Genomic DNA, 15936 nt, shown 5'->3' with positions numbered 1-15936 from the left:
AGAATTCATTCCACACTGTCTCCCTTTTCTCATCACTTCACTCTGCCTCTTGATCTTCTTCTTCTACACAACTGATCTTCCCTTTATCTTTATAATGTCCCATTTTTCTTTCTTCCTTTCCTTTATTTTATACTAGCTTCCACGTATGAGAGAAAATAATCCACCTTTGAGTTTCTGAGTCTGGCTTATTTCACTTAACATCCATTTTCATCCATTTACCAGCAAATTTCATAATCTCATTCTTCTCTATGACTGAGTAGAACTCTTTTGTGTATATACCACAATTTCTTAATCCATTCATCTATTGAGGGGTATCTGGGTTTATTCCATAATTAAGCTATTATGAACTGTGCTGCTATAGACATTGAGGTAACTATCTCTATAATGTGGTGATTTTATTTATTTTGGTAAAATACTGAAAAGTTCTAGAAGAAAACATAGGGTCAACACTTTATCATGTTTGTGCTGGCACTGATTTCTATAACAAGACCCCCAAAGCACAAGAAATAAAACCAAGAATCAATAAGTGGGATGCCAAATTAAAAGGCTTCTACACAGAAAAGAAAATAACTAAGAATGTGAAAAGAAAGCCTACAGAATGGGAGAAAATCTTTGCTAGCTATTCCTCCGATGGGGATTAATATCCAATATATATACATATAAACTTGACACCGAAAAAAAAAAAGTCTAATCAATAAATGGACAAAAGAATTAAAGAGAAACTTCTCAACAGAAGAAACACAAAAGACCAAAAAGTATATGAAAAAATTTTTCAACATCTCCAACAATCAGGGAAAAAATTTTCAACATTTCCAACAATCAGGAAAATACAAATCAAAACCATACTATGATTTAATCTCACTCCAGTCAGAATGACAGTCATCAAAAATAGAAACAATAATAAATGTTGGAGAGTATGTGGGAAAAGGTGCAATAGAACATTGTTGGTGGGACAGCAGTCTATTCATTTCTAATGAAGCATGTCAAAGAGCAGGATCTGAGTCACTGAACAGACCTTTGAACTCATCTACTACAGAATTCCTAAAAGAAAAGAAAAAACTATATAGAAACTTGATCAATTAGAACCCTTTGCTATAAAGGGATTGTCTTTCTTTACTCTTTGAGCTCTGAACCTATTGGGACAAATAAGAAAAATAACCTCAGAAATTCTATTTTCATATGTTGCTACTTGTCAAAATACGAATACTCCTATAAAATATGAATTCTTTCTCATTCACAATTTTTTCAGACTCTGCATTAAGAGCAACTGATATTTTATGAAAAACAAGCAAGGAGCAAATAATATTGGCAATTCATAATGGATACCAAGAGGAAAATAGTACAAAGGCAGTTTATTCCAGAACAAATCTGTTCTCTTTATGGAGGATCATCTTATTAAATATGCTTCCCCCAAAATGGGAAAATAACACTTGTCTTTTTAAAGAAGAAAAGCTCTATAGGTAAGCATCGAGAGCAGCTTGCTGAATAATGCATATTTTTTTAGTTTTAACAACTCACCAGCTCTATCTATACTGATTCTAGTAGTTCACGTAGTGCCTGTTACCTTGGCAACCCAGTGAATGATAGCAATTACATGGAAATGTGTGTTGTACTTGTTTCAATACATCCTTTTATAGGAAAGTCCTGGGAACCTGAAGGCTAATCTACAAGCTTGCCTGGGGAATTCTGGGTTATCAGGGTAAGTACCTGTTTCCAGGAGACAGACAAGGTAAAATTTTGAAAAAGCTTGTGTGCAGATATTTAGATATTAGAACACTAGAGAACTCACAGAGATTTGGGGTGCATAAGCATTCAAATATCTGGGCTTAGTTTTGAGACATGTGTTTGAGAATGGCAGAGAATAGTTCCTCACTGTCAACAGGAAGCTACTCAAATATCCTCCAGGGCAGTTATTAGGAACCTGGCTGACAGATTGCAAACCAGAAGAACCAAGTTTCTACCTCATATTCTAGAGGTGTAATTGCTTGTGGAAGCTTTGGTAGGTAAATCCTCCCCCACAGGAATGGGAGGAAGAAATGGAAAAGAAGTGAGTAGTAACAGCAGTAGGTGGTAGGAAGAGAGAAACAGAAGAGTATCTCCTTTTACCAGGAGAAGTGGTGATAAGGACCCATCAAACTTCCAAATGCTCTAGGGAAGTTGTGATAAGATATATCCAGCATCCACATAGCAAAAGCTTGACATTCATAAGAAGAGAGATTTGGGAAGAGAATATGAGGAATCCTGATAATTGCCATGGATGTAAGCACCTAAGACAAAACCCACCTGGCTAGTGACAAGTTTGGAAAGGCCTGGAATGTAAAAATGTCTACATTTTCAGTAAGTGTCTTTAAAGTTAATATGTATACAAGTAAGTTTTCTAAGAAAAGTTTTCAAGCCTTTTCTCATTCTGACTACACCAGCTGTTTACATCATCCCCTCCAAAACAAGGCAGGGTGTACCTGGGCAAGATGATGAGCAGAGTGGGAACATGTTCCCTTTTTCAGGTGTGAAGAAGTCAACAAGATAGAGAATTCAATCATGGTAACAATAATGATAATAACTGCCATTTTAACAGATGTTTATGTCATAAGCCTGTTGAAGCACCTTCTATCCCATAGAGTAGTGATATTTTAGGACACACCTATGCCCTCCATATACATAAATAATAGGAATCATGCTCAAATGGTGTGTCTCTCAAAGTGAAGAGCAGATTCTCTGAGAGTTTGCTTCCAGATGTTCATTCTAAATGCAGATTCCAGTGCTCTGAATTCAGTGTTTTTGGTTTAATCTGCCTAGAGGGAACTCCGGTATCTTTATTATAGTGAGTTCATACAGAGGTTTCTAATTGCATGCTAATGCTCTGAGTTACAAATTTATATATGAAATTTCACTAATATTCCAAGGGATGATAAGGAGAAGGAAGGATGGTCTTTTTGTGACTACAGGAAGATGCTGTGATGGACTGGTGTATCTGCCATTCTTTAGGATGAGTGTACATACCCAAGCACATAAAAATTTTGATGTTAGCACCTAACAAATTTCTCTGTCAATCTCTTTGATTTGCCATCTACATCTTTCTTCTATCTTGAAAGACAAAAGAAAGAAAGAAATGCTTGTCTCCTATAAAATTCCACCCCTTTTTCTGGGGGAGGGGAATACCAGGGATTGAACTCAGGGATAGTCTTCTACTGAGTCACATCCACAGTCCTATTTTGTATTTTATTTAGAGACAGGGTCTCACTGAGTTGCTTAGTGCCTCACTTTTGCTGAGGCTGGCTTAGAACTCACCATCCTCCTTCCTCAGCTTCTAGAACTGCTGGGATTACAGGAGTGTACCAGCAGGCCTGGCAAATTCTACCACTTTTGACCATCCCTCTTTCTTTCTTTGTAATAAACATGGCTTAGTCTTTCAATTAATTGAGGGTCATGGCAGGAGGATTACACTTATCTTCCCTGTGATGTATGTATGGGTTTTGAGGTTGCTCTTTTCCTCTGTACAAAGAAAAGTCTGGTAATCCATATGGTAAGTGTTATCTAAGTATAAGAAATTATAGTGAATACTGACCTACTTGATTTAAGTGGCTCTTTTTATATTCTAAATAATACTTGGGACTATAAACAATGTCTGGTTGTTTTTCTTATGAGACATGGGAAGCCATGTAATAATACTGCTGCCTGTCCGACCCAATACTAGTACACAGAACACAAACCCTTGCATTTCTCAGATCTATACAAGCCTGAAGTGTGCATGTTTTAGAGTCTGCAAAACACTTCCACATTCATCATCCCAGTTTTAAAGCTATAAAATGTTCAATTCACTTTAATACCCTATTTATAACTAATGCCTTTTGAACTTTTCAACATGAGGTTTGCCATTTTAAGTATTTCTCTTTACCAAAGAATCATATATCTTAATCTACCCACACTTCTTTCTTTAGAGTGACAGTTTCAATGTGAAATAGCTTAAATTAATAGCCATCTCTGTTCTACTTTTTCCCTCTGTGAAATAATTTACAGTTTCTAGGCACTCTGTTTTTATAAGTAAGCAGTCACCAAAGATTAGAAAAGAATTCAACACAATGAATTTTCTTGGCAAAATAACATATTAGCTAAATGGTGTCTATTAAATCACCTGTGCAACTGGCAGCTGGTTTTAGTGCTCTACAATAAATGACAAAATAACCCTTTGGGAGGATTTTTCAATATTCTGTCATGTGGTTATAGATTCTGGAGTTTCTTTCTGTCAGTTTTATGCTGCATTTCTTAACAGAGCTGACAGGCAGCTGACAAGCAGGAAATGTTAGAAAATTTGGCTGCTGTTGGTAAAATTTAACAGAATTTTTCTTTCAGGGGGTGTAGTTATTCTGAATGCAGAAGTCTAAGTTAGAACTTTCAGGAATTATCTATTGATTTCAGTGGAACTGTTAGCAACAATATTAGTCACTCTCATTCCTTACTTGTGGACAAATGAGTTAGTTTCATGCCTTAGTCCATGCCTTAGTTTCCCCATTCAGTCAAAGAAAAATCTTATTGTGAGGTTGGTAAGCAATTATGTGCAAAGTACTTAGCACATCATGGCATTGTAATTCTAATGACAATCATTTGGGTCCCCAAGGCTCTCTTTCAGGCTGTAAGGAAGAATATTAAATAGTATTTTGGAGTCTACGTTTAAAAATTGTAGTTGTGTATGACACTATCATATACTGTATCAAAAATCTTAATTTTCCAAGTAATATTATGAATAAGTATTAAAACTTTATAATAATTTTAATGCATAGATATTGATAGAATTCAGGACACATCGCCCCAAAATATGGTACATTGGTGTTGGAGAATATAGACAAAGCAGAAAGATTTCTGTAACATTCCCCCAAAATTTCTCCCTTGAAGGAAATCATAAAACCTAGGAATCATTTCCCAACATTCTCCTGAAGCAGGTTACAAGGTCCTCATGTGAGAGGAACTCTCCCTATACCTAGAGGAAAGGAGCCCAAACCACAGACACACCAGGAAGAATCTGAACAAATAGACTTGCCTACATTTTCCCAGTTTATTACTGTTGGACCATAACCCTTTTCTTCTCTTGCGGCATTCCCCACCTCTCTCCACTCTTCCTCAAACCTAAGATAAAAACATTCAGGTTTCACCTGTTTCCTTGGGTCTCCATTCCTTATGATGTTTCCCATACCACATAAAACTTACATTGAATGTATTTGTATGCTTTTCTCTTGTTAATCTGCCTTTTGTTTATGGGGATCTCAACCACAAGTTTGGATGAGTTAAGAAAAGATATTTTTCTTCTAGATAATGTATACACAGAAACTATTTAAACAGAAAAGGAGAAAATGTAAATTCATTAACCCCATGGTTTACTGCAGTCTTTGGCCATCTGGATCAATTCCATTAAAATGTTTACTCCTATCTTCACCCACAACTCAAAAACTCTTCTGCCAATTTAACTTCTCCAAAAATCCATCTCATTTACATTCTCCTTTAACTATCTACAGTGACTAATTTCTACAAACAGGAAAAACTGCTGGTGCTTTTTAAAAAGAAAATAGAAAACTCTGCAGCTTTGAGGTGAGCAGTCAGAACTATTGTGGGACCACCAGGAGGAAAGCCTAAAGCACAGGCGACTTCATGCAGTTTCCTATGGTGCTATTCTTTCTATGAACAGAGAACCCTCTTCTACCTAGCCAATGAGCAGCATGTGTACTTACACTTTGAGTGAAAGGAGGAGGGTAGATAGTGATACACATGATGCACTGCAACTACAGAAGCCAGAGAGAAAAAGACACATTTAGGAGAAAGTATGTGAATAAGAAAGGTGGGGTCAGGCATGGTGGGGCACGCCTGTAATCCCAGCAGCTTGGGAGGTTGAGGCAGGAGGATCATGAGTTCAAAGTCAGCCTCAGTAACTTAGTGAGGTCGTAAGCAACTCAGTGAGACCCTGTCTCTAAATAAAATACAAAAGAGGGCAAAAGAGGGCTTGGAACACGGCTCAGTGGTTAAGTGCCCCTGAGTTCAATCCCCAGTACCAAAAAAAAAAAAAAAAAAAAAAAAAAGGAGAAAGAAAGAAAGGTGGGTTTAGAAGTACAGTCTTCAGATTAGTTACACAAAAATGGGAACTGCAATCCTTTCATGTATATTCTCTCTTGCTCCATCTCTCTCTCTCTCTCTCTCTCTCACACACACATACATCACACACACACACACACACCACACACACACACACACACACACACACACTTAACAGTACAATATATCAAGGCATCATCAGAAGAGCTCATTTTGGTAACATTTGCTTAAAGTACAAATGATATTTGAATTTATTTGTAATAGTAAGTAAGTAGCCTTGACTCTATTTTTTACTCATGCCATATATTTTAAATATTGTTCTCAAGAAAACATGCTTTAATGACAAAAAAAAAAGAGTTTAAGAAGTCTAGTCAGAAAAAACATAAGATGCTCATTGAATCAATGGTCTTCCACTGATGCACTGCCCACATCAGGTACTCACGAGCTTACAGCTCCTGCTTTTCTACAGAGGAGTGTATCAGGAGCTGCAAACTGTCTTCTAGAGGAATGCAAGCAGTGATCAATCATGACCCCTGTCCTCAGGATATGTAAATACGTAGAATTTGGCATGGTAAAGAGAAGTCACAGTCCTTTACTCAGTAATAAAGAAAATAAAATCCTTTTCAACTTCAACCTCAGCAAGAGGGTCAATAGATAAAAAGCACTTATGTTTTTGTTTTCTATATACTCTCAGGAAATCAAACACTTCAAAAACACATTTGGAAACTGTCTGCTTATATCCTGTATTCTCTATCTTGTTTGACAGAAGAGAAACTCCTTGCAGGCACAGCTGTTCTTCTGCCTTGAATCAGAACATCATAAATCCTCAGTGAGAGTTCAAGAAAAAAGCTAATGAAAGTTTCTAATGAAAGTTCTACTGAAAGCAGAAGACACATTTCAGCTCACATTTAAACTCCTCTATAGTGGAAATCAGTACCCACTTTCCACATGAAACATACTCAATTAGTATTTACACACATGCTAAATAAATTTTAGTAGAGTAATTAATAAAATAGTATCCAAAAGTATTAACAGGCCCTCACTCATCTGAAATGTCAGAGAAGTTTCCTTTCTGATGAGGAGGCATATATTTTCCTGCCTTCCCACATCTCCGCCTCCCCATCTGCAGACACCTGCTCTCAGGAGGATTTCTTGGAACCTGGCCTCTCAGTGGAAGTCCTGCTGGTGATACTGAATGCCTGCAACAATTACCCAGTCTTGGTAACTTGGCAGCAAACTCCAGACCACAAACGAGAAGGGAAACTTTTGCACTTTCTTTATTCTCCCTGCAGGCATCAACTTCTCTTTTCTAGACCCCTCAGGGGCCCTTGAACAACACACACAATTCCATTTTCAGGGTTAACAAAAGACTGAACTCCAGAGGAATAGGTCATTTGCACTTTTCTGTTTCCCCCCCTGCAGGCACTTGTTTTGTTGCCCAGAACCAGGAGGGAATCTGCCAACACCTGGAGGCCTGGAAGAGGATATTCTCTGATTGTACTGCTCTGTGAGAAAGTATATACAACTATTTCAATATAAATGTCAGCTGACTGTGATCGAGATAATAAAAAATGGAAGGAAGCACTGTTGTTATTTATTATTGCATCATTATACTGTCACAAATAGAATTATCAACATTTTTATGTGAAGGAAAGAGGAAAGAGTTTGATATTTTAAAATGTATATTCGCCTTTAAGAAAATCATACATTATTTATAGTGTGAACTTTCTGAAGATCATGAATTAGTGGCTAAACATTTTTTGACTAATTTCTATCAGGCTCTTTTTCTATCTATAAGTCTTTATTTTAAAAGTTCTATGAAAATGATTCAATTGGGGAATTAATATTGTATTTTGCAGAGATGGAACAACGTAGAGGAATGTTATTATCAGTACAGCTGCACAAGTGAGCAATATAAGTAAAACTCTATCTGCTAAGAGATGCTGCTCTGACCCCAGGAGTCCCCTGTTCTGTACATTTCCAAGACACAGCAGGTAAAGGAGAGTAACACATAACACTGACTATAGAATTCTTCCTGCTCCAGCTGATTGCTGGACCCCTTTACTGAGTTGTTAAATAGTCCCACCATCACCGTGGTCCCATCCCTTTATTCCATACCTAAATGAGTCATAGATAAACATCTAATATGATGGCTGTCCTTATAGGAAGAAACAACAGGGGCATATCCACACAGAAGAAAGAACACATGAGGACACAATGACAGGGCAGCTGAGGAGAGAGGTTTCAACAGAAATCAACCCTTTCAGCATTTTATATTAGACTTCCAGCTTCCACAACAACCAAAAAATAAATTTCTGTTGTTTAAACCACCTAGTCTGTGGTATTTCATTACAGCAGCACAAGCAGACTAATACATGGTCTATGGGTTTTGCGAGGTAATAAAATTTCATTAAGATAGCCCAACCCCTTTCTCACTGTAAACACAATTGGTCTCTGCACGTGTACCCAAAAGTACTAGCTATCACATAACTATACATATTGGATTTTATATTTTTATCTGTTATCTAACTCTGGGGAATCTGGAGTTAGCAAACTTAAACTGGTACTCCTGAAAAAATGTTTTATCAAGGACCACTTAACTGTGATAAATAATGCGAAATACATTGTCACACCATTTTTTGCTACCACTGTTCCTAATGTTCTGAGCCCCGAGGCAAGTGTTTTAAAAAGGCCTCTTTCCCATAACTTGGCATTATTGTGGGCTCATTCTCAGGCCAACCTTGCTCAGAAGAGGGACACTGCCCTAATTTCTGAAACAAATGGTGGTTCAGACATTTCTCTAAAGGTAGATATTGGATTGTTCTGGTGAAAGGGGAAAAAATATTTAGGAATTGTCCACCTTAGATGAAGTATCTTTACTCAAGACCAATTTTAGAACTTTTACTTCCCATAGTTTCTAAGGTGACTTCCCTCCTCTCTGCTTGTTCAATTGACAGCCTGAAGCAAGAACAAGGGAGCACTGCTTCCTGTCCAATTAGTTATGCCTTTCCCTGATTAAATAAGTGGTCATCTCCCAGAACACATTCAAAAGTATTAGTCCTAGTGACATCCTGAACACAGCTCTGAGCCCAAACAGGAATCCTGTGTGCCAGGCCAGTGCAGCCCTGGATAAGCCTGTGTGCTCCACAAAGTTCAGGCAGGCCCTGTCTTAAAAAGGATTAAGTGGAAGCTGACTAAACACTTGAAAAGATCATGTTATGGTTTAGTACAAGGACCTAATGAGAACCAAGATATCAGTAAAATTCTCACTCAAGTATGCTGCGGAATCAAAACTGAAAATTACCCATGTGCAACTGCACATCTACCACAAGTTAAAATGGTCGGGTTACCCATTTTAAGGTTGTCTCTTCCTGATTAAAATAATGTAATATGATAACAGACTATTCCTTAATCAAACCCAACCCTTCAGTGATAAAAATGAAGCTGTAGACCCCAAAATAACATAGGCTTAAAACTTGTGTCTCTTTCCACTGAAAATGTTGCTTCACCTACTATTAGTTCTATATAACAAATGTGGATTAATAACTACCATGTGATAACAGTAATAATTTAAAAAACACATCATGTATTCCATTAACTTCAATACAGGTAATAATATTCTATTTTAAAAGATGCTGAAACAGAAGAACAAAGAGGTTGATTTGTTCAAGGTCACACAATTTCTTGACAACCCAAGTCTCTGTGACACTAAAATCTGCGCTCTAACCTCCTTCACGCTACTGCCTGAAAGCAGTGCTCAGCTAGGCAAACCTGAAGATCTAGATCCCATGGCAAGATAAGCCAGTAAGTATGCATCTAATCCTCACCCAGCCTCTTTCCTTCCCCAGCCCTTGTTATACCCAACTATTAAAAAAAAAAAAAAAAAAAAAAAAACAGGTATGGTTGCCACCTGTAATACCTGTTACTCAGGAGGCTGAGGCAGGAGGATTCCAGATTTCAGGCCAGCCTGAGCATGAGGCCCTGAATTCATCCCTAGCAAACCCCTGCCCCATGTGCACACACACTCATACACAAACACACACATGGGGTGAGGTGGGGAGAATTAGAATACACAATCCTTTTCAGGGAGAACATTTGACTCAATCCAATACTAGGTCTAGAGTAGCCATATTCTCACGGACCCCAAAATGATATAATATTTGTCTTTGTCTTGCCAATAAAAGTAATTCATCATAGATATAAATAGATAAAAATTACTATTTATTCTTCTGAAGGTTGTTTCATATTAAATACATTAAATTTGGGAGAACATGTCACAGACCAACTTAATTTGGGGTTTGATAATTTTGGGCTTATAGAAAAGGATTTATGACCTTTCACCATATGCCTTCAAATAGAAAAGTGAAACATTTTCTCATTTGATTTATACACCTTGTAGTCCATCTTTTGCCACAGCACTGATTGCCATGTCAAAATTATAATTAGTTATACTCAGAAAATCAGGAAGAAGACCAGGGGAGACTGTGTCCAGGCCTCAGTAAACTGTAATTATTGAACTAATTGTGAAATAGGAAGTTTAAATTTCAGAGATCTGGTTTCGGGCTGTAGCTGTGCCATTTCCTAGATGTGCATCCTTGGGCAACTCATTGAGTAGTAGGTCATGGGTCACCAAATCAATACTCTTATTTTAAAAAGCTGAATATTGAAGGAAAAGGATTTAGACATGATGGCAGAAGAATATAAAGTGGGAAAAGAGGCATCCCCAACAAGGGAATAGTATGAGTAAAAGCCAGGATATAGAAAAGCACAGATGATGCATGGTGCAAATCAAGGTACAATTTATCCAGAGAAGAATATGTGGAGGCATGGGGACAGGTAATGACAATGAAGTCACATAACAGAGAATGTTAAATGTTGGAAGTATATTTACCGTTATTTAGATGAATGGTTATAAAGGAGAGCCCAGGGGCTTGAGGTTGTAGCTCAGTGTCAGAGTGCTTCCCTAGCCTGTTCTTAGGTCAGTGATTCTTCCAGGTACTACTTGATACTATGAATATTTAATGAAGTATGCAGAAATGGAAGGTTTGATTCTCAGAACTACTGTGTCAGAGAGAGAGAGAGAGAGAGAGAGAGAGAGAGAGAGAGAGAGAGAGAGAGAGAGGGGCAATGAGAGAGAGGCAATGCCCTCCTTTTGGGGAGGAGAGCCCGGCTTCAACAGATAATACAAAAACAGATTGGATTAGACTGGTATTTTTAAACTTCTGCAATTATTATTCTATGTTCATATTTCAGGGGGGAAAAAAGAAAGCCTTTTAACTCACATCAAGTTCATGAATCTGTTCATCAAAATGTTTCTATGATATGTCCCAGAAGCCACACTTTTAGCACACTACTTACCAATTCTTTATTGATTTCCTCTGAGGGCATTAAAAATATTACATTTCAATTTCAGGCTATTTCTAGGTCTGGTTTATTCTCTTCATCCTCTGTTTATCTATATCAGATTATAACCCATCCTTAAGTTCCATTTCCATCTACCTAAATGATACAGACTTTACATCTTCTTCAATTTCTTCATACTTCATTAAATACCCATTTTATCATGTAGTAATTTGGAAGAATTATCACTGACCTAGGAACAAAATGACAGGTATCCTAGCAGATCTTTTCTATGACTTGGATCTTGTTAATTAATGCAGCAGGATTCCTCCTGAGTAAAATAAAGGGTTTGTGAATTAGCAGTCTTTAAAGTCACCTATAATTCATTGAACATTTATAGTGAGCATCCACCTCTGGCAGACTTCTTCCTAGTTGCTGAGGATACAGTAGTGAAAACAAAGCATGCCTATCTGCTAACAATTGTCTTCCTACAGTACAGTGGTTCTCCAGCATTATCTTTTACCTGCATTATAATTACCTGGATGACTTGTTAAAGCAAATAACCTGTGCTTCTGATGCAAGAGGTTTGAAGTAGGGCCCCAGATTTTGCATTTATAAGGGGTTTTCAGGTGATGCTGATGGTACTGATCCAGGCACCACAGTTCAAGAAATTTTAGTTCTAGTAGATTGTCTTTTACACTGCTTATTTGCCAGTGCTTGGAATGAATATTTATGGAATGAGATTTTTATATATATATAATTTTTGTTAATTGATAAAAAGGGACACAGATATTTCCTGAGTGATTTTACAGAAGGGAGGTTATAATACTACTCTACTTAAAGGTAAAAAAAATTATCATTAGAAAGCTAAATTAAAGACAAAGTTTACACCCAAAGGAAAATAAAATTACTTTCAACTTAGAGGAAGGGGGAGGAAGATTAGGAAAAACTGTGGTTGGAAGTTATTCCTTAGGGACCCTTACACTTATTTCAAGAAAGACTTTGGGGTTACAGACATAACTCAGAGGTAGAGCACATGCATAGCATGTGTGAGGCCCTGGGTTCATTTCCCAACACCAGAAAAAAAGGAATACCTGTAATTATTCAAAGTATCTTTAATATGTGTCTAGAATTTATCTATTTAATCTATGGTAAAAATTTTTATTAATATTTTTATACTATATATGTATTGAGGGTCCACAGAGTGTATTTTGATATAAATTTTGTATTTAGAAATATCTGAGTAACATATTTTTGCCAAATCTGGGAGCAATTTGGGTGACTTAGTTGTATAAGCCTGTTCTTTGTTGAAAAGAAGGTATTTTTCAAGTTAAGTCAATGATTTTCAAGTGTGACTTAAAAATGAATGTCCAAAGCAATTTCAGAGTAAAAGTTTATAGTTTCCAAAGGTGATTAGTTTGAAGGACAGCTCCATTTTGTCATACATGCCTTGTGTGCTTGTTTAAAAATCAGTCTTATAAAACTTGATATGTTGATTTATTGACTGGACACCTGAATATAAAATATACCATGTACATTTTTCTTCAGAGTGTATTCCATCCCATATCTGAAGTTTAAACCTTATGGAAATAAAAAAAAGCTTTATAAAATGCGCACTCTTCTAAATTAGATGTATGAAAAATATGCACTAGTGCTAGAAAAAGATGCATGTAGAGCATCTTGGTTATCCTGGGCTGCTCAGCTAATAAATATTAGTTTATGTGTCCTGAGTTATACTGGTGCTGCATGAAGGGGACCATATCAAACCATTTTTTTATAATTTGGAATGGAGGAATAGAAAGGACATGGAAAAAGAATATGTGACAAGTATCACACTATAATCATAGCTTTCCCTTTGTTTGTCCCCAGAGTTCCTCAGCTACTCTGTGTTCATCCAACCTCTGAGCTCAGAAAATCTTCAGTATGAGACCAGCAAGTACTAGTTGTATTTCATCAGCATGAAAAACTGATAGACTTTAAAACAAACAAACAAACAAAAAACACCTCTCTCACACTTTTTTTTGTTCCAGAAATTGAACCCAAGGGCACCTAACCACTGAGCCACATCCCCAGTCCTGTTTTTAATTTTTATTTTGAGACAGAGTCTCACTAATTTGGTTAGAGCCTCTCTAAATTGCTAAGACTGTCTTTGAACCTAAGATCTTTCTGCATTGGACTTCAGAGCCACTGGGATTCTGGGATTACAGGCTATATCTCATACTTTTTATTTTATTTTATTTTATTTTTGGTACTGGGGATTGAACTCAGGGGCACTTGACCACTGAGCCACATCCCTAGCCCTATTTTGTATTTTATTTAGAGACAGGGTCTCACTGAGTTAGCGCCTCGCCATTGCTGAGTCTAGCTTTGAACTCTCAATTCACCTGTCTCAGCCTCCCAAGCCGCTGGGATTACAGGTGTGTGCCACACGTTTTTAACAGAATGTACATAATTTAGTTTGGCCAGATGCAAATGAAGGAAAATGATTTCTAATCTCAAGAACCAATAATTTTTTTTGACAGCACTAGGGATTTAACCCTGGCTCTTATGCATGCTAGACAAGCGCTCTATCACTAAGCCACATCCCCAGCCCAAGAACCCGTGATTTTTAAAATATTCCCAGGTGAGTAGCATCAGCTTTGACCAACTAGTTAGACGGGCAAATTGTCCAGAGCTACAAAATAAAAATCTGACTTAGCAAGCCCTTGCTCCAGGTAGGTCTAATGCATGCTAAAGAGTGAGGGCTGCTTATTTAGATACTATCATTCATAGCGGTAAAGAAACAGTCCAATAAGCTGTGTAAATTCCCATAAATTTTTACTATTTATTATAATCACCTATTATCATCCTTATGATTATTATGGACAAAATTGCACAACTATTGTCTAAGATGTACATAGTCAAAATGTATACACACACACACACACACACACACACACAACATGATTTCTCTTTGTAAAAGAATGGTATAGAAAGAAGACAAGTGGATTTTTTAGCTTTCTGAAATGACACTAACCTGAACTACCTCTATTCTTATTCCAGTACAAGAATCAGGAGCAGAAAAAACAGTAATATTACTAGTAGGTAGCTATTCTGTTTCTAGGACCTAGTAGGGAACTTTTATTTGGTGATATAAATAATCATATCATTTAAAGATGTAAGCTGTCATGTGTGTTGGTTGAATAGCAATATCCTAGTCTCTTTAAAAGAAGTATTAAAATACTTCAGGGCAAACAAAAGCTTTGTCTTATTTATAGCTAAATCAGCTCATTGGACTGGAATATTCATGATAAACAATCATTTGTTGAAACTTGAAGTTCCATGATCTCCTCAAAAGGCATGTTTAGATTTCAATGATATGCTAGTTCAGGAATTGAAGCATAGACTCTGAAGCACTGCAATACATAGAATATATAATGCAATCCATATAGGTAGTTTTAAAGTTTTTACTAGCCACATTAAAGAAGTAAAATAAAACAAGTGATAAACAGGTCAAAATAATTCTATTTCATCAAATAAATAAAAACATTTCAAAATGTCAACATTATATAATCGTTAGGATATTTTCACAATTTTTGTGCTTAGTCTTCCAAATCTTGTATGTAGAGCACACCCCAATTAAAATGATAAATCTTAACTGGAAAAACTTTTTATTTAAAATTACTAACATTTATCATTGCTTAGTAGATTGAATACCCAAGTTATTCCAAATGCTAAAATTTTCCAATAGGCTACCTGAATATCAGTTTTTGTTTGAAATAAAAATATTAAAATTCAATATCACAATCACAATAGCCACATTTGATATACTCACTACATGTGGCTAGGGTAGCACATTTCTCAGACTATATCAGGAGGACCTGGAAAAGAATTGCTTTGCCTTCAACTTACTACTTAGCCCTGGGTAATTTACCTAGCTCTAAGTTTCAGATCTATGCTCAAATGGGTGTGGGGGCTACACTCAATGAGTTTAAGCTTCTCAGAATTCAGTAGCAAAATCTAAGTAAGTAGTTTTCCCTTTCATAGTAGGGTGGATTCATAGCATCTGAGTTTATAATAAAATTCAGAACTAAATTAAATGCCCACAAGAATTGCTAAATAAATTCAATTAATCCATGCTCTGCAACCACAGAATGCTATTATTATCCACTGATTAATATTAAAAGCGAATCATATTGAGGGGAAAACAGCCTAATAGTATGAACACTACAACCGCAGCCTGTGTGCAGAAAGAAAAGCCTAGAAGGAACGGCCATCTAGTAACATTTATACTAAGCAACTGAGGGTGGGGGCGGGTTGCGAAGATGAAGCTGGTACAAGCCTGTTTGTATTTCTGGACAGTTAACTTCCAAAAATATTTTCCTAAAAAAAAAAGCTATTACTTTTGTATTTTAAAGGGCAAATCTCAATCCTGCTTCTTAAATGAATATACTTCTACTTCACAGTCTGAAATGTAATTTTAAATAATTTAAATATATTGAGCTAAAGATAAATGACGATGTGAAAATACTTGTATCA

At 36.5% G+C, this 15936-nt stretch overlaps 1 protein-coding gene across 2 annotated transcripts in view; it reads right to left on the bottom strand.

Moving 5' to 3' along the window:
• Prkg1 (protein kinase cGMP-dependent 1) overlaps positions 1 to 15936 on the bottom strand; it is a 1194090-nt gene that overhangs the window by 513813 nt on the left and 664341 nt on the right. The gene's annotated exons all lie outside the window — the stretch shown is intronic.

This window comes from Sciurus carolinensis, chromosome 5, assembly GCF_902686445.1.
Source record: "Sciurus carolinensis chromosome 5, mSciCar1.2, whole genome shotgun sequence".
Classification (NCBI taxonomy): Eukaryota; Metazoa; Chordata; class Mammalia; order Rodentia; family Sciuridae; genus Sciurus; species Sciurus carolinensis.
The sequence above is the reverse complement of the archived record's forward strand: the minus strand, read 5'-3'. Positions and strand labels throughout refer to the sequence as shown.